This window comes from Syngnathus floridae, chromosome 5 (genome assembly GCF_059516105.1).
Source record: "Syngnathus floridae isolate MCC-2025c chromosome 5, RoL_Sflo_1.0, whole genome shotgun sequence".
NCBI classification, from domain to species: Eukaryota; Metazoa; Chordata; class Actinopteri; order Syngnathiformes; family Syngnathidae; genus Syngnathus; species Syngnathus floridae.
The window spans coordinates 19,254,244-19,274,158 of record NC_142417.1 but is presented as its reverse complement, the minus strand read 5'-3'; the positions used below and the strand labels follow the sequence as shown (position 1 = coordinate 19,274,158).

The window sequence follows — 19,915 nt, the reverse complement described above, 5'->3', positions numbered from 1 at the left end:
TTTGATGAGCCTGACAGACGCACACCCACGCACAATGAGATGCATGAGAAACGGCCTTGGTTACCAGCACATTTGAAGTGATGAATACGAAGTTAAATTTTATGACTCGGTGTATAAGTCGAGGTCGATTTTTTTTGGTCGATTTTGGATCGAAAAAGGTCGACTAATACACCGGCAAATACGGTACTTGTAACTCCTGTAATGTTCATGAGGCAAAAATAATTTTAAACTCTTGTAAATTAAATTATTTCATACAGTTTGTTCAATGTTATCTGACTCTTCAGATATGAATGAAAGGTATAATTTGTATTTTTAAAGTCGTTCACATCTGCCTGAGTGGCTTATATTGGTTATCTTGTCATTTAAAAAATAAAGACAATTGGGACAATGAAATTTGTTTCATAACAGTATGTATTTGCATGAAATTTCTTTAGTTAAAAAATGTCTGAAAAAAGTATTGGCGCCCGGGTCCCTTCACTTTATCAAATCTGGCCCTCCTTGCAAAAAGTTTGGAAACCCCTGATGTAGGACATATCAAATAAACAAAACAGCCAGCTCGGCAAAACACAAGGGGGGAAACAAAATAAACATCACTCTCTTGTGGGATTTTGATAGCCCCGTTGCTACTCAGCGCTGGAGCCTGTTTTAATTTTAAAGCCATTGCGGTCCTTGTTCCATCATTCATGGCCTCTGTGCGTGTCGCCAACAGCATCTACAAAGATGAACTCGATGGACATCGGGCACCACCCATTGTAGACATTGGGATTACTCTGTAAAAGAAATACGAATATGGAAAAAAAAAAAACTACCTGTAACATAGTTTGTCCTCTGTGTCATGTCAGTCGCACATTTCGAACATAAAGCAATCGCATGGGAATGAGCAGACAATATTTTTTATTTACCAGCGCGATCAGAGCAGTTTTCTTGTGCGTCTTCTATGCACGTGGTTCACCACCAAGCATGTTGTCATTTTTGTCAAATCTACAACAGAAAAAAAATGTCAACATTGAGAGCAGCCACCACATCGTAAGCCTTCACTGTTGTCTTTTCTAATCTACAGTACAGATGTCAAACTAATCATACTTGTCCATGGTCTTGGAAACATGCAGGTCTTCAAATCAGCCCCTCCCAACACAAGACTGATTTGCAATCTGTATAGAAGGAAAAATGAACAGTGTCTCAGAAGAGTGGAATTAAGAGTAGATAAAATTGAATTGAGGACATTTTTTATTGTAAATCAAGCAAAAAATAACTGAAACGTCAGTAACTTTGACAGTACAGCAATTAAACCAAACGGAACCCTACAGGTTCGATTTGTAAGCTTTCAAGAGTGAAGGGGGGGACCACAACATCCAAAATTTTGACTAACCAATTCCATGCTTAATCATTTTGTCATTCATTATTGCATCCTGTTTGTCAATTACTGTCAATTTCCTTGAACTTCATGTCAAAGGTCTCCGGATCAGTCATGAGCAACCGTCCACTCTCCGCGTCACATTATGAATGAGAGTTGAGGCTCCTCAGCCCAGGGATTGCCAGAAGGGCCTCCATGATGACCTTCAGAAACTCTGAGAAATAAAATACCGTATTGGCCCGAATATAAGACGACCCTGATTATATGACAACCCCCTCTTTTTCAAGACTCAAGTTTGAAAAAAGACTTTTTGAACGCCAAATTTAATTTTTATACAGAAAATTATAACAGTAACTCTGAAACAAATGATTATAACAGTGGTTCTTAACCTTGTTGAAGGTACCGAACCCCATCAGTTTCGTATGTGCATTCACTGAACCCCTCTTTAGTGGAAAAAAAAAAATAATCGGATTCAGGACATAGATGTTTTTTACTGGTGCATGAACTTCAACTATTTCAAAGAATAAAACCAACACAATGCATGAACTCAAAACAAATGACATACCAGCAAATCAGTGTGACTTCTGCTGTTGCCTTTGCAAGACCAGTTCAGATATGCGTTATCGCGAATTTACACGACAGTCAGGTGTGTTCGGCCCTCTGTAGTGGAGGCTCTGCTGAACCCCTGAAACCGACTCATCGAACCCCTAGGGTTTGATCGAACCCAGGTTAAGAACCACTGGATTATAACAATATATTCGAGAGAAAAAGCAGGTTAGTTTGCCTCATTCAAATCAAGCAAAAACTGTTTATCGCGTCTAAATATCTGAACATTTAAATATGTAAACTAAAGTGCAATCACATTTGTAAATTAATGGCTTTTGGTTTTTGAAATGTAAATAAACCAATCTACTGTGATAAAACAACAAAATTGCAATAACTGCATTAACCATCAAAGTGAAGTCTAACTAACTGTAGTCTTGAAACAAATCTGAATAAGGAAAAAAAATTCAATAAAATAATGTAAACTGCTACTGCTATTGTTGGGAAGCCTGAGGACTGTATAGGGGGTTGCTCGGATGGTTATGTTCTTTTCGCCCCCGGGTGTCGGTCAGAACACAGGAGGGAAGATGTGGTTCAGTTTTGATTGCTTTACTGAATTATTGGCAAAAAAGTAACAGGCACTGTGGCTCATAGGGGCATACAGGCAAACTGGCAAAAGGGTATAGACACACGTTTGGTCGTAAGGATGTATGAAGCAGGTGTGTGTAGTGTACATGGGTGAGTCTTTGGGTGTGTGAATGTGATTCTTGTGTGTGTGATTATTGTATGAAACGTGTGTGTGTGTGTGTGTGTGTGTGTGTGTGTGTGTGTGTGCGCGTGGTGTGGTTCTGCAACAGACAGAAATACAGCACGTAAGTCAACGCTAAACTTCTGTTGTCACACAACACTAGTAGACGGCACACATTACAAAACTAACTGCGCGTAACGGTTCCGCTATACTAAATAACCATAAATGAAATACTCTCTGCAACACACCAAACATAAGTCATCGAGACAACAAAATACATTTGTTGGCAACCGTTAGTTGCCGTGGCGCTGCGTAACAGCTACTCTTAAAGGAGCGCCGAAGCTATCAATCAAACAGCGCACACACGAAACAAATCGAGATCAGACAAACGGCACAACAGTAGACAGTAGTAACAATGAAATGTATATACTCACTTTGTGTCAAAGACGCACACGATCACAGCAACATACTCAGTCGATACCAGCAACTGAGCAACCGTAGCGCACCACCGACCGCGCAACTGCACCGCGCTGGTTGCATTATTGTGATGAATATGATTCAAAAACCAGAAGCCATTCATTTACATATGATTGCCCTTTAATTTACATATTTAAATGCTCAGATATTAAGATGTGATACAGCTTTTGCATGATTTAAATTAGGCAAAATAACATGCTTTTTCTCTCAAATATAGTTATAATAATTTGTTTCAGATGTAATCATTTTCTGTATAAAAATTAAATTTTGTGTTTGAAAAAGAGGGGGTCGTCTTATATGTACTTCTATATTAAGAATGTCAAAAATCAATCTGTACATGGAGGAGTCAGGTCAGTTTTTAATATAGATGCTCCTCTTTTCTTCAGGCTCGGAGTCTGTGTTTTTAAAGGGGAAAAATAACATGTCTGATTTGACAATTTTCCTATTAACCGCTGTTAATCGCATGACACAACACAGTTTTTACTTTTGAAGTGATTTGCCTTAGAGTTCCAAGCCCTGTTGAGCGTAAAACAAAATTAGGTACACATTTTAATGACAGAAGATAAAAACCTACCTTTCCACGTACCACTCCTTGAGCTAAATCTGGCGTCACCAATCACAACATGGGTAAAAACGGAAATTACATCGTTGCCATGCCATCAAATCTCAAATTTGTGATCTATTCTTACTGTTTGATCTTGTTTTTATTTTATAATAGCCATGGCGATTTTTGAATGCGAGCTGCTGACATCTGCAAAAGCAATGCCATTATTAACATTAGTTTTGAATTCACATTTGAATTGTAAATGCATACGGTATAACCCCTTGTCAAAAATAACATGTTTTTTTAAATGTAGTCTACTCAGTTATGAACTTTCAAAAAGATTTTAAGCACTTGAGATTTTATTTACTTAAGAAAACCATTCCATACACATGACATGAAACAAACTTTTTGGAATTTGTCGCAAAATCACTTTAGCTACCATTAAGTAACGTTTAGAACCCATTAACGTTTGTGTTAGAAGTTCTTCTCTTCCAAACTATTAAAACTAAAGCAACTAGTCACGTAGTGAAAACGAAGTACGAGCTAGCAGGCAAGATACAACTTAAGTCCAAGCTTGAAACCGATTGATAATGAAAAGACAAACTTTGCAAGACAAAACAACAACTCTTACTGAAAAACCTCGAAGACATAGCAGCCTTCCTTAGTGTCTTTTTTTGATTTTGGCTTTTAGAAGTGTCGAGTCCCCTTGAGCTCAAACTTGCGCTGCACACTTCTTGTTTTTTTTGTTTTTGTTTTTTGTTTTTTACGGTGGCGCACAATTTATTCACGTTGCTGCCTCCTAGCGGAAATTTTTGAACGAAACTGTTAGGTTCAGATTCAGCAAAAGGATCAGCAGACAAAACCAGTGAGACAGAATGTTGAGTCTTTTCTCGCGAGGAGTGCAAACAGACTTACATCAATCCAAAATACACTAAAGGTCTTGTTTACACTCCTCTCTTTTTATTTAGGAATGCCCTACCTACAATGTGAGACTAGCCCCTAATAGGTGGGGGGGAAAGCGTGGGCTTTGTCTCATGAGTGAAGAAACGAGATTCTATGTGAAACTAGAAGTCGCGGACAGGATCCCACGAGAAACGAAAAGTGAATGTTATGGGAAACAAAGTAGTCATGTGAAAAGAGTGCATAGACAAAATGACATGTGCAGACATCAACAACTTTCTTGGATTCCCAGATGTGTAGAAGGTCAGGAAGCTCCAGACAGCATCGTTTGACTTGTTGTGGACTGGGTGATGTCTGCAAGAAGAAACAGCAAGCATTCTGCGCAATAACTTTATTAATAAGTACTCATTAGGGAACGCATGATAACACATATATATACAATTTATCTAACAATTCCCCCCTGTTTTATCATAAGTTCCCGGAGAACAACCCATCACCCATATGGCCACTTCAAAAAGATTTTCAGCCGAGGGATCACATTTCGCAAGAACTAACTTACACTTGGGAGGAAATTGAGTCTTAATCGTCAAAGCCAGAGTCACGAAACAAATCGGACAGGTTTACCACAATGGATTCGCTGACAGAGTCGTCACTAGAGAAAGAACTCCCGTCGATCGAAAGGCCATCCCTTTGGAGCAACGGAAAAGTCTCAGCTGGTGGAGAGATAGCAGTCGTAATTAGCTTATTAATTAAGGATCGGAGACAAGGAATGTAGCAACATCCACACAGGGTCAAAATGGCAGAGAAAACGGCAATGGAGACCAGGACCGAGGAAACCAGGGTGCAGTACTTTCCGAACACGTTCAACCAGTCGGTCCAAACCTCCGTGTTCACCCCACTGTGTTCCTTCATCCTCCCATTCAAGGTCCTCAGACCCTCAAGGGCCTGGGACAGGCTTCCGTCGGCTGCAGTATTATTTGGAATAAATGTGCAACATTGCTCACCAAACATGGCGCAGACACCGCCCTCTTTTGAGAGTAGCATGTCAAGGGCCATTCGATTCTGGAAAGCCATGAGGGAAGTAGCGGCCAGTTGGGAGTGGACCGCCTTGAAACCCGCCTCGGTCCAGTTTCCAAGCCTCTGCACGTTGTAGTGGATGTAGTTAATCCTGTCAACATTTTTGTTAAGAGTACACCACCAACACAGGGCGGATTCAAAACCAGCTGCTATCTGATTCACCAGCTTATACTCATCCGGTACTCCTCTAGGAACACCAATGGCGTCTATGTAAATTGGATTAGCTGCGCCCTGCCATTCGGCGTTTTGCTTCGTTCTCGGCCAGTATTCGGGCACTACGGACTTAGCAAAAGATGTTAGATCATAAGAGGACATTGGTATCAAATGAACAGGAAACAATAGGGTTACCAAAGCGCAAATTCCAGAACTGTTTAAAGGCAACCTATCATAAAGTTTGTTACTATTACACCAAAACCAAACATCACTACGAGCAATGGGCAAAAAAGGGGCAGTGACATTGGTCATGGACTCACACCATAGAGGAGGTAGGGCGCCGAGCCTCTCACCGGTACCAGGTAATCTAATACATGTAAAATTACCCTTAGCTACATCGGACGAAAAAAGGGGTTTATATTTTGTCATAGAGGCAACAGGGTAAACCCTATCCCATTTAAAACAATCATGAGTGGGTGAAATGGACAGGCTTAACATTAAAGTAACAGCACACTTAGGACCTATATTCGCAGGTATGATTTTCAAAAGAGGTCTTGGACCCATGCATGCAACGCAACTGGCGCCAGCCATCTTTGCGGCCTGCTCAGCCATAAGAAGCCAATTGTTAGTATGACCGCTTATCCCTGTGGAGGCCACAAAATAGCTGTCTACATCAGTGAGGAGCGTACTTGTGATTTTTGCTCCTGCTGACAGGGTGTATTTATTTGTAACGGGACGGTCTGCGACCGACATTGTTCTATTAAGGCAAATAGCAATAGGAAAGCGAAGATCGGTTCCAGAGGACCAAGCCCACAGTTGAAAACCCCAACAAGAAGTGTTAAACAAGGTGGCATTTGGAGGACGAATATGACCATCAGGGAGTGTAAGAGTCAAAAGGAGGCTTGTGCCCCGATTTATCAAAGTCACTCGTTTAGCAAAGAACACAGCCTCGTCACTGGAACCAGAGGGCCAATACCCTCGCATTTGTGTGGTGACAAGGGTGCCCCAGCCGGTGTTAACCGGGTGGCCAGTTAAAGACCACCAATACCCGAGCCATCTATCTCCAGTAGTGGGGCGACCATTACGAAACCCTTTCAAACTTTTCAAAAGGTAAAATAATAGAAGAAGATGTGTTAGGAGCCACAGTAAACATTAATGAGTTATTATAAGCCCAAGACAAAAGCCATGGTACACAGGTTGGAACACGGACGGCTCCTGGAACACAAACAACATGATCAAAAGGGGATTTAGTGTCGCGCTTATGTCTAGCAAGTTCTCCCCATGAGCCACATCGACTAGAATTAGCGTTAGCAGTCGCCTGAGAGAATAATGTTCGAGGCTCATGGTACTCTATCCCTCCAAATAAAATAACCCCCGAAAAAAACACAATGGTAACACAAACCAGCAAAAGCAACCAAAAACACATGGCAGACTTAGCGCAGGCCACAGCCTGAGTAAAGCACTCACCAAATGACCCTCTAATGCTCATGTGTTTGGATCTCCTCAGAGTCAACACCCTGAGCTTCGGGTTGGTGTCTTGGAAATTGGCTTCTGCTAGCTATCGTGTCAACCCTGGATCTTGGCACCAGGATCAGGCACTATTACCAGACTTTGCTCACCTTCCGTACTTAGGTTGGGTCTGCGGAGATCACCTTTTTACAATAAGATAAATGCAGAAAACAAATAAATGCAGAAAAAACAATATTCTTTCCCTTCACATTTATGTAATTGGATATAAACCATATGTATTGTCTGAAACGGATACAATAGAGTCGGGAACTTTCCTCTCTGAGGTCTTAAATTGCCTCGTGAAAAAGCTGCAAAACCGTATGTCGTATAAATAGCTTCAACTTGTTTCACCATACCCCCTGTCGAGACACGGGTGACCCCATGATTCGAAATAGCAGCCCATCTGAACAAGTTACGAGGCAAGACAGGTTTGCCCAAAGGTCACACAAAAAGACCATCAGTGTTTTTAGTTGCACCCCGTTTTTCCCAAGAGAGTCGTTCCTGGGAGGGGCTCTGAGACTGCATGTCAAGCAACACATCAGGGGAGATGTGTGACATCGAATCATGATCAGCGAGAGACGAGAGGACATGGAGCAGGCCTTCTGCAGCGGCCTTAGCGGATTTGTCAGCAAAAGCATTACCAAGAGAAACAGGATCAGATCTTGCAGTGTGAGCAGCACATTTGCAAACCGCCACCTTTAAAGGTAGCTGGACAGCGTCCAAACGTTGAGTTAGTAATGTGGAATGGGCGACGGGCTTCGCTGTAGAAGTTATCATGCCACGGTTGCTCCACTGCTGAGCAAAAACGTGCACTGTAGCAAAAGCATACTGACTATCAATCCAGATAGTGACGGACCTGTTTGCAAACAATTTGCAGGCCCCAGTCAAAGCAATGAGCTCAGCGGCCTGTGCTGACATATAGGATGGCAGTTTAGCAGCCTCCAAGACTTCGTCGGCAGTAACAATGGCATACCCAGTAAGGGTCACACCAGATTCATTTTTCTTAGAAGACCCATCAACAAAACTCACATGACCAACTGGCAGAGGCGTATCGTCCAAATCAGGCCGAGCCTTCGCAATCTGTTGGGCAGCATCGACACAATCATGGAATCCACCGTCGCCAGGAAGGGGAATGAGAGTGGCAGGACGAGTGTTGTGCACCTTTCAACGGACAGATGCAGCTGAGACAGCAACGTAGCCATGCAAGAAAGATGACGTGCAGGCGACAGAAAAGTCACTCACTCACTCACTCACTCACTCACTCACTCACTCACTCACTCACTCACTCACTCAATCAATCAATCTGACAATCAATTAATCAATCAATCAATCAATCAATCACACAGGTGTTAACTAATTTGTAATTATATTGCAAGCAATTCCTAATCCTACTTCACCTTTGTATAAGGCACAGGTGTCAAATTGTGCTTCACATTCATGTCATTACTCGAATTGCAAATTATCTTCCCTCTTAATAATGTTGTAAGTTTAAATATTAGACCAGTTCGTATTTGTCTGATTTGAAAGCGAGTTACTCGTCAGCCTGTTTTGCAACTCCCACAATATGAGGCGCTCACACATCTACTCGGGTATACCAGTCATACCAGCCCTCCAAAAGAAGCCATGACTACACCGCGGCCCGCGAACAAATGAGTTTGACACCCCTGGCACAAGGGATAGCCTTCTCATTGATCAATCGCGTATCTTAAATCATGCTTTTCCTCCCTTGAAGCGACCATGTACTTCAAACCCAAACGGCACCATTTTATAGGGAGAAAATTTGTCGAATTTATTCGTTGTCGACATAATACTGGTCGCAAATTTGCATGTAGAGTATTTTTGAGTTGTTGATCATAGACATAAGTTGAACACTCTTTCTGGTCTGTGTCTAAAGTCTTCAAACAACTTATCTTGTTTTTGTTTAGTTCGGCCAATGTCTGTGTAATTTGCTCTACGTTGGAATTTTATTTTTATCCTGCCCAATAGTTGGTAAATTTGTATTTGTAATGGCACCCTGTTATATTCCAATGGACGGCCCTGGAGATCAAAAGGACTCTAGGTGCCTTTAACGCTTGCCCAATGTTTGGTTAAGGATGCCATGAAAACCTGTTGTACTTCATCACCTCTCAAATTATAGGAAGCAATGAGTTGTTTAATTTGGGGTACAAAGACGGAAAGGATGGTTCGCTTTGCCGTGCCACAATATCTGTCTTTGTAATTTGATCATTTTTCTCATCTTCATTCATCACATTCTTAGCTGCGATTCTTAAGCGAGCTCGCGCTGACACTGTGTCATCATCTTCCTGTCTGTGCAACAGCAAGTTCTTTTTTATCTTTTCTTTGTCTTCCTTATCTTTCAATTTTCCTCTCATCTGGGAAAATGAGAATGTAATTTTGGTTTTTAATTTTTAATTTTAAGTCTTGCAAAATTGCTATATCCTTACTGCACTGAGATAAACTGTTAAACATATCTTTAAACAAAACCAATCTATGCTCCTGCAGAGACTCTTCAAAATGGGACCCAAATGTCAGATTACAAATCAAACCTCCTCCTTCACTCTCACATTTTTTGATAGAACAGTCTACTTAGCTAGACACTGTCATATCATACTAAATAATGGCCTGCAAATTAAATATAGTGTTGTTGCTGTGGTCCCTCAAAACATGTGACTAGAATTCGGACAATTACTAACCCCCATCAATTGATAAATTATCTCCTCACTAAAGTCCTAGCCTGTTAACCTATCTGCATCAAGAAGACATTTGCAATGCAGGGGATTAGAGAATAATAATAACACCGTTGATTTCTAATCATTAACCTAATTTTATCCAGTTCTACAATGTATGTTTTCTCTTACTCTCACATTTTTATGAGGGTTGGGCACTCTCCTCGTCGGATGAGTTTCTGCCCACAACCGTCATATTATCCTATAATTTCTAATTTTTACATTTAACAATGCAAATCTGATAAACCATTGTCTAGCACACCGTTTTCGTGCACCAATTTAACGCAATTCCAACCTTTATAACGAACTGATACACAAAGACAAACATACACAGAAACAAACACACGGGCCCACAACATAGACATGACAATCTTCCCAGCTGATAACAAGGGTGGGGGGAGCAACTGAAGTGCGGAGAGCCTCGCCACCGCCACGTCGCATAATGCAACCACCTCTGTCCAAAATATGCATTTGTCAAGATATTTTATATTTTCGGTGTCGACCCCTTGCGTTTTAATTCATGTCGGCGTAGCGGCTTTTGTTTGCTATTTAATTTTCCCATGGTTTATTTCTCTAAATTTCGGAGTTGGCAATTCGAATGGCACCTACAATGTCCTAAAGCCAATTTAATTCACAGGACAGTGGTAAAATATTCAGTGGTAAGTCTCCTTTCCTCTGCTTCCACACAAAGCCACTGTCTAGAATCCTGTTTTATATAAAGGAGAGCTCAAATGAGATCACTCTCAGTCAAACCATACACACACACACCCAATGCGCACTCTTATCTTCCCACAGGCAAGCAGGGGAGTCCGCCCTCCCGTGGAACTTAACAAAATCTAAACTCTTCAACCTTCCTATTGTGTAAGAAAAAACCCTATTTTTGCTTTTTCCCCAAAGCCGATATAAAACCTATCTTTTCACGGATAAAGAAGCCAAACCAGCTAAACCAGAGTTAAGAAAACACCACAGATGGCAGCAGAAAGCTAACACTAACACATTAGGAAGGTTAATTAGGAGGCCCACGACACCTCAGCGGAATTTAACTGCTCCAAATTACCTGTACTTCTCTAGAAAACAGATGGGTCCGCTTTCCCATGGAATTTAACTGACTTATCAGTCAGGGGACTCCAACATCCCAGCGGAATTTACTGTTTCTAATTGCACTTGATAGGGTCTAGAATTGTCAAGGTTTTAAGTGACCTCTTGTCACTGCACTTTCATTACTTCAACAGAATCAAGATCCGTACTCACAGTCTGCTGGGCCTTCTCCTCGGATGATCTCGTCAACCACTCCGGCGTCCAGCTGACTGATCGAGTCAGCCCCGTGAAAAGGGTTTCCTCTATATGCCTTGGACAAGGACTTGTCCTGGGTCGAAAAGTCAGCTGGAATCCCGAAATAGGTCTATTGAGATCCCGGACGAGCCCCCAAAAATCTGTTAGGTTCAGATTCAGCAAAAGGATCAGCAGACAAAACCAGTGAGACAGAATGTTGAGTCTTTTCTCACGAGGAGTGCAAACAGACTTACATCAATCCAAAATACACTAAAAGTCTGTTTGCACTCCTCGCGAGAAAAGACTCAACATTCTGTCTCACTGGTTTTGTCTGCTGATCCTTTTGCTGAATCTGAACCTAACAGAAACAATACAACGTTCCTACATCCATCTATCCGTTTTCTGTACCGCTTTATCCCCACGGGGGTCGCGGGCGTGCTGGAGCCTATCCCAGCGGTCATCGGGCAGTAGGCAGGTGACACCCTGAACCGGTTGCCAGTCGATCGCAAGGCACACAGAGATGAACACATTCCTACATTGTTCATAGAAATTACAGCTGGTTTAGGGTTCAATATTTAATATTTGATGGATTTAATTTAGGCACCTATATGAGGTCTAGGGAATAACCTACTATAGACTTCTATATCAGGTTACTGTCATTGTTTTAGCGATTGTTCTGACCCACGTGCAGAAAACCAATTCGGAAGTCTAGAATGAGTAAGGAGTCTTTAATGGAGGTGATACGGTGGAGGGTGAGCGGGAGGAGCTGAGCCAGGAGCACGGAGCGGGAGCAGCGATGACGGAGCGTGAAGAGTTCGGCCAGAGAAGGGTGGATCTTGGCGATGGTCCGTGGAGAAAATCTAAGAGCGTGGAACACACAAAATTTGGTCAGAGAATTCAATGGCGAGAACTAGGAGCGAGATCAAGGAGCTAGAGGCACAACCGTGGAGGAGATCAGATAGGCACACACTCAGGCGACGAGCCGCTGGCAGCACGCTCCTTAAAAGCCTTCCCCTAAAGAACCTGATGAGCTGCACCTGAGTCCTCCGCCACTCTGCTAACGGCTGCCACCTGTGGACCTGAAAATAACACATCCCTGGTCCCTTACAGTTACAGAAATAACCACACTTCACACAGATCAATGGTTGTTTAAAACAAAGCAATACAACTGCTGTACATTATTTATGCAACTTATAGCTGGTTTACGGTTTAATATTTCATATTTGACGGTGGTGACAAGCGGTATAGAAAATTGCTGGATGGGTGGATTTAATTTTGTCCTCTATAAAATATAAAAATCCGCAATGCACCGAATCTATCCACAATAAGTGTTTTAAAAAATATCCGCGATGGACCGAGGCCGCGATTGTCAGGAATGAGTGGAAGAGGGCGACCCAATGCAGCTTGGACGAGGGTTTATTGAAGGGAAGGGAGGGGGGCGAACAAAGACACAAGCGGGACAGAGACTCACGGACAGCAGACAGGAAACGGAAGTCCACTCGGACATGGAACAGATTCTGACCGCGAGCCTCTACACGAGACCGGGGGGAAATGGACAAGCAGGACAGGAACACGAGGCGCGGACACGGACGGAAAGCAACAGTAGACACTGACAGGGAGAAACACACGGGCAGGGCTTACAAGAGGGAGCCAGTGACAGACATTACGGTAATGAAGGCTGAGGGAAGTTGCCGGCCGAGCGTCCTCTGGCATGGACGGGACAGCGAGAGATGAACTGCGAAGTAGTGAGGGATTGTTGTTGGCTTCCGTCAGTCTCGAGAGACTATGGATTATGTGCCTTGGTGGTCATTGGTTGCTGGACCTGCAGTTCCTTCTGTGACTAAAGAGTCCAATTCTGGAGCCGCATGCCCTGTTGCAGATGTCACAGCTAAAGGCAGTAGAGTTTCGGGGTAGTTGAGCATCTCTTCTGTGTCTTTGAGCCCTTTTCTCTTCCATTTTCTTCTCTCTGTTCTCTTCCATTTTCTTGATGACTAATTTGGTAACGGCTTTCCACCCTGAGCGATCTGCGGCCAGTGTCTCAAATTGTGCTGGTGCGATGTTGCCCTCCTTCAAGCTCCGTTTACAAACATCTTTGAAGCGGAGAAGTGGTCTTCCGAGTGGTCTAGAACCAGAGGCGAGCTCACCATACAATATGTCTTTGGGAAGTCGACCATCTTGCATACGGGATACATGGCCAATCCACCGCAGACGTCTGTTTGTAAGGATGGCAAACATGCTGGAAATTCCTGCCCTGGTCAAGACCTCTTTGTTGGAAACGTGATCCTGCCATGAGATGTTGAGGATTCTCCTTAGACAGCGCTGGTGAAAACTGTTCAACTTGCGTGCCTGATGACTATACAGCGTCCAGCTCTCGCTCCCATACAGAAGTGTATTCAGCACGCAGGCCTGATACACTGAGATCTTGGTTTTGACGGTGAGCGAGCTATTTTCCCACACCCTCTTTGCTAGGCGGGCTAGCACCGATGAGGCCTTGCCGATTCTGACATTGATCTCTTTGACGAGGCTGAGACTGTTAGAGATGTTGGAGCCAAGGTAGGTGAAATCTTCGACCACATCGAGGCAACAGTCGACAATTGAGATGTGAGGGGTAGAGCTGACACCTTGGGCTAAGATGTTCGTCTTCTTTATGCTGATTGTCAGACCGAACTCTCTACAAGCATGGGCGAAGGCATTTATAAGGTCTTGGAGGCCGGCTTCGGTATGTGATGTCAGTGCCGCATCATCCGCGAACAGCATTTCACGAATGAGAACTTTGCGCACGCGTGTTTTTGCTCGAAGGCGGGTAAGGTTAAATAGGCTGCCATCACTTCGGGTGTACAGGTACACTCCTTCTTCGGATGTCTCGAAGGCATATCGTAGCAATAGTGAAAAAAAGATGCCAAAGAGAGTTGGGGCAAGGACGCAGCCTTGCTTTACCCCACTTGTAATTGGGAAGGGTTCAGATTTTAATCCATTGCACTGTACAGTACCTTTCATATCCTTGTGAAAGGAGACAATCAGTCTCAGCAATTTAGGAGGACAGCCAATTCTGTGCAGGAGTGTGAACAGACCCGTTCTACTGACCAAATCGAAGGCTTTCGTTAGGTCTATGAAGGCGATATACAGTGGTCGCTGTTGCTCACGACACTTCTCTTGCAGTTGCCTTAATGAGAAGATCATGTCGATGGTGGATCTCCCTGTTCTAAAGCCACACTGGGATTCTGGATAAATCCGTTCAGCCAGTGGATAGAGTCTGTTTAATATAACTCGGGCAAATGTCTTTCCCACGACAGAGAGTAGGGATATTCCGCGATAGTTGTTGCAAACACTTCTATCGCCTTTGTTCTTGTATAGTGTGATGATCTTGGCATCTCTCATGTCTTGAGGCACGTTTCCTTCATCCCAGCACTGTAAGAGTAGCTTGTGGAGATGCACGAGGAGGCTGGTTTGTTTGGCTGCTTTGATGACCTCTGGGGGGATGCCGTCATTTCCTGGGACTTTACCGCTGGTTAGGGAATCGACAGCCTTATACAGCTCCTGAATAGTGGGCGGTTCATCAAGCTCTTCCATGACAGGTAGTGGTGTTATGCCTTCCACAGCATTTACCGTGACTTCAGTTTCCCTCGTTAAAAGCTCTTGGTAATGCTCAGCCCATCTCTCCATTTGTTTGGTTCGATCTGTAATGATTGAACCAGTGCTTGACCTCAGAGGGGCAGTTTTGGTGACAGTGGGGCCGAATGCTATTTTCATCCCATCATACATTGCCCGGATATTGCCACAATCAGCAGAAGTTTGGATATTCTGGCATATACTCTGCCAGTATTTATTTGCGCACTGCCTGGCAATCTTCTGGGTGTCAGCTCTGGCTTTCCTCAGAGCTGCAAGTGTTTTGTCACTGGGATTGGTTTTGTAGTTGAGGAGGGCTGATCGTTTACGTGAGATGGCCGGTTCAAGATTCATGATTCCCGCTTCAAACCAATCTGGGTTCATTTTCGTTCTTATTCCAAAGGAGTCGAGAGCAGTTGTGTATATTGCACTTCGCATGTGATTCCATTTTTCTTCTGCACTGCCAGTTGAGCATTTGTTAAGGGCTTCTTCGATGTTAACAGCAAAGCTTTTAATTAACTGAGGGTCCTGGGTCTTGGTTGTGTTTATGCGAGGCTGGCCCATTGGCTTTGATCTATGAGCACGTTTGGGTTGGAGGCATACTTTACTGGCGACCAAAGCATGGTCTGTATCGCAGTCTGCGCTGTGATAGCTGCGAGTGATGTTGACGCAGTTGAGGAAGGATCGTCGAGTGATAATGAGATCCAATTGATGCCAGTGACGAGATCTAGGGTGCCGCCATGATACTCTGTGGCTGGGCTTTGTAAAAAAGAACGTATTTGTGATGCAGAGATCATGAAAGGAGCATAGTTCCAACAATCTTTGCCCATTTTCGTTCACCTTGCCAACTCCAAACTGGCCAATACAGCAGGGCCAAGAGGAGTTGTCCGAGCCAACACGAGCATTGAAGTCTCCCAGCAGGACCAGGTGCTCAGATGCAGGTAATTCCCTGATGAAGCTCTCAAGCTCGTCGTAGAATTGGTCTTTTTCCTCTTCTGATGAGGTGAGTGTTGGGGCGTAGGCGCTCACGATGTTTACAAGGCCAGACGCGGTTTCAATGCGCATGATGAGGATGCGGGCAGTGCCCACTGTTGGTGGCGTGCAAGCAGGCAGGAGGGAGTTCCTCACTGCGAAACCTACACCATGCATACGATGTTCCCCTGGGGCCTTTCCTTGCCAGAAGAATGTGTAGTCTTTCTCTCTGATGCTGCCGTTGGATAATAGCCTGGTTTCTTGCAGTGCAGCAACGTCGATGTTCAGACGTGTCAGCTCGCGGTTGATGACAGCTGTCTTTCTAGCATCGTTTATCTGTTTCGGGTCATTGGTGATCCCTGGACATAAAGTTCTAACATTCCATGTTGCCAGTCTAAGCGCTGGCGGCTTTGTTTTATTTTTTCCATTGCTTGGTGCATGGATTACAGTCCGCCGTTCGGATTTTGTCCTAGCTCCAAGCACCCATTGAAGCAGACGGACTGTGGCGGGTCAGCACCTAATTGGCTAGGGGCTGCCCAGCTTAGGCGGGCGGTAGCTGACCAGTGGGATGCGATGATCCCTCCCACCGTTGGAGACAACCCGTAGCGCCTGAGCTGACGCCAATTGGCTCAGGCTTAGAACTCGTAACTGCTGTCTCCCGAATTGTTTCTGTCACTAAAACAGCGACAATGAGTGACCTATCCAAGGCACAGGCCTGGGCACAGTGTATGGAGACCTTGGGTTGCCCAGTCGTCAAGATCCCCCTCTCGGCTTTGTTGGTGTGGTCCAGAGGAATGCAAGCAATACATTTGGCACCAACTGGGCTGCAGGAGCTGCCGGAGTCAGTGAGCGTTCTACACTGGTCCGCCTTCGGGGCCCCACTCCTGATTTGTGAGGTTTACTCCTCTACACTTGGCCGTTGGGTCTGGGACCTCCTCCGCCCTCTGGCCGTTGGCTGCTCATGCAGCTCCTCCGCCCAGTGTCGTAGTGCAGTGTAGACATTCCGTAGGCTGGTTTTTGGTTTGAGCGCCAATCGTTCGCTTTCGCACCTAGCTCATTTAGCAAAACCAGTGTCGCCACGAGGAGGCAGAGCTGAGGAGCTTGTCTGGCAGAGGTGATCAAGTTACACAAGCCTTATGGAGCCATTTTATAGGTCACCGGGAGCTTATCCCCGAGAGCCCAGCTCCGGCATTACCAAACCATTTTGACACCAGTGAGGGATTACTGTACAGTAATTACTAATTACTTCAGTCTCAGTGCCTTTAGTTAGTTGCCTCTTTGATCCGTCCATCCACAAGAAAATGTGAGGGGAAAAGTCACTGATCATGAGTCGCAGTCTCTGTTGTAGTTCATTTCAAGTGTTTGAGATTGAGACATCAAAACCATTTGTCCATGACTGTATGGGCCTTGCTTTGCACACTTGTTGGTCAGAACTAACTAAAAGTCAGAAATTTCCTCCCCAAATGGTTTCTACAAAGTTGTAATTATCTAATAATAACCTTGGTGTGCTGAAGAAAGAACATTCGAGCAGTTAATAACGAGTTCAGCTCAACCTCTTAATGTCCCAAGTTTTTAGATGTTTTAGAGCAGTGGTTCCCAAACTTTTTCAGGCTAGTGCCCCCTTGGCTCCCCAGTGAATTCCTAGCGCCCCCCCGGAACAAAAAAGAAAATCCATATAAAATACAGCAATTTATCGCATTTCATAAATAGGCCTACTTAAAGACAAAAATGTATGAAGGTATTGAAGGTATGAAAAGCAAGTTTACCCTCTCACGTATTCATTTTCTTCCATTTACTCACAGAAAATGGTGGCGGACGTGATCTAAGGCACGCCACCCTCACCACCCACACAATGACACATGCGCGAACACGCATATGTGCACACATACACACACAGGTACAAAGTCATATATGTACATTCGTAACAATATATATCAGTGAATGCACCACCCTAACCAGCTCAACACAACACAACACGGCGCGTTCTGGCGAGTCCCCAATTTCATGTTGACTTGAACTCAAGATGATGTTGACCGCCAGAATGCGGTTTTTATTATAAGATAAAATTCTGAACATTACAAGCTTGAAATTACAAACCTGAGTTTTTGCTTTTGTAGTCTATGCTGTCTATGTAGTGACTACATAGACTTCGGACTGCCGCCCTCCTACCGCCCCCTTCATCTTCTGACTTCGACTTCGGACTGCCGCCCCCCCCCCCCCCCCCCCTTCGTCCTCACCGCCCCCCCAGATCTTTCCAGACCGCCCAATTTGGGAACCACTGTTTTAGAGCAATGGTTATCAAACTTTTTACACAAAGTCCTACCTTATCATGAGTAACATTAAAATACAGTGGTGTAGTGGAGTAGTTCATGAATGGGTATGTAGGAGAAAAAATTGTTTAAACAATGATTCAATTAAATGTATTGCACTTAAAATGTGTACATAAACAAATGTTTCAAAACAAACTTGTCTAAAGATTCAAGATTCAAGAGTTTTTATTCGCCATGTTTGAGCGGGCCAAACAAGGAATTTGACTTCGGTAAATCACAGCCTCTGTTCAACATTTAGGTGACTAACAACAACACTCAGGACATGTGAAAAATGGCAGATATTCTCAAACATCCCCTGATCTTAAACTCCCAAGAGGGCAAGGAAAAACTCAAAACTCCAGCTAGGAGAAATGAGAAACCTTGAGAAGAGACCACAGATGGGAGGGTCCCTCTTCTAGGATGACCAGGCTGCAATGGATGCAGAGAGGACACATAGCACAAACAGTGTAGACAATTCAAAAAAGGTGTGGAGATAAGGATGTTATTGCACAGTAATGACTCTGAGACTCTAAGAGGGGTGTGAGTTCATCAGAGCAACAGCCTGGGGGAAGAAGCTGTCTCTGCGTCTGCTGGTTTTAGCGTACAGAGCTCTATAACGCCGTCCGGAGGGGAGTAGTTCAAACAGACTGCAACCTGGGTGAGAAGGGTCTGTAGAGATGTTACTTGCACGTTTCCTGGTCCTGGACAGGTACAAGTCTTGGATAGATGGGAGGTTGATTCCAATTATCTTTTCTGCAGTCCTGATTGTCCGTTGCAGTCTGTGCTTGTCTTGTTTGGAGGCCGATCCAAACCAGACAGTGATGGAGGTGCAGAGGACAGACTGGATGATGGCAGTGTAGAAGGTCTTCAGCAGCTCCCGCGGCAGGTTGAACTTCTTGAGCTGTCTCAGGAAGTACAGCCTCTGCTGGGCCTTTTTCCGGACAGAGTCGATGTGGCCGGTCCATTTCAGGTACCGAGAGATTGTGGTTCCCAGGAACTTGAAGGTGTCTGTGGAGAGAATAGTTGTCAGGTTCAGAATCAGCAAAAGGATCAGCAGACAAAACCAGTGAGGCAGAATGTTGAGTCTTTTTTCACGAGGAGTGCATCCAGACTTACATCAATCCGATTACACTAAAGGTCTGTTTACACCCCTCTCTTTTTATTCAGGAATGCCCTACCTACAGTGTGAGACTAGCCCCTGATAGGTGGGGGGGGGGGGGAAGCGTGGGCTTTGTCTCATGAGAGAAGAAACGAGATTCTATGTGAAACTAGAAGTCGCAGACAGGCTCCCATGAGAAACGAAAAGTGTGCAAGGACAAAATGCTATGTGAAACAAAGTAGTCATGTGAAAAGAGTGCAAAGACAAAATGACATGTGCAGACATCAACAACTTTCTTGGATTCCCAGAGGTGTAGAAGATCAGGAAGCTCCAGACAGCATCGTTTGACTTGTTGTGGACTAGGTGATGTCTGCAAGGCGAAACAGCAAGCATTCTGTGCAATAACTTTATTAATAAGTACTCATTAGGGAACGCATGATAACATATATATACAATTTATCTAACAATTGTATTACTGCGGATAGTGAGGGGTGAAAGTGGTGAAGGTCTGAAGTCCACTGTCATTTCCACGGTCTTGAGCGGGTTCAGCTCCAGGTGGTTTTGGCTGTACCAGTGGACCAGCCGCTCCACCTCCTGTCTGTACGCAGTCTCGTCACCGTTCTGGA

At 44.2% G+C, this 19,915-nt stretch overlaps 2 long non-coding RNA genes and 1 pseudogene across 2 annotated transcripts in view; 1 reads left to right on the top strand and 2 right to left on the bottom strand.

The window, feature by feature from the left end:
* The window catches only part of LOC148398462 (uncharacterized), a 51,720-nt gene that overhangs the window by 7,764 nt on the left and 24,041 nt on the right, over positions 1 to 19,915 (top strand). The gene's annotated exons all lie outside the window — the stretch shown is intronic.
* Positions 471 to 3,297, bottom strand: LOC148398468 (uncharacterized). Its single transcript, XR_015858837.1, has 3 exons — positions 1,084 to 3,297; positions 903 to 981; positions 471 to 770 (listed from the first exon to the last, which is right to left on the bottom strand). It is a non-coding gene; the product is annotated as an uncharacterized LOC148398468 (long non-coding RNA).
* LOC148398467 (uncharacterized) lies at positions 4,545 to 11,512 on the bottom strand (annotated as a pseudogene).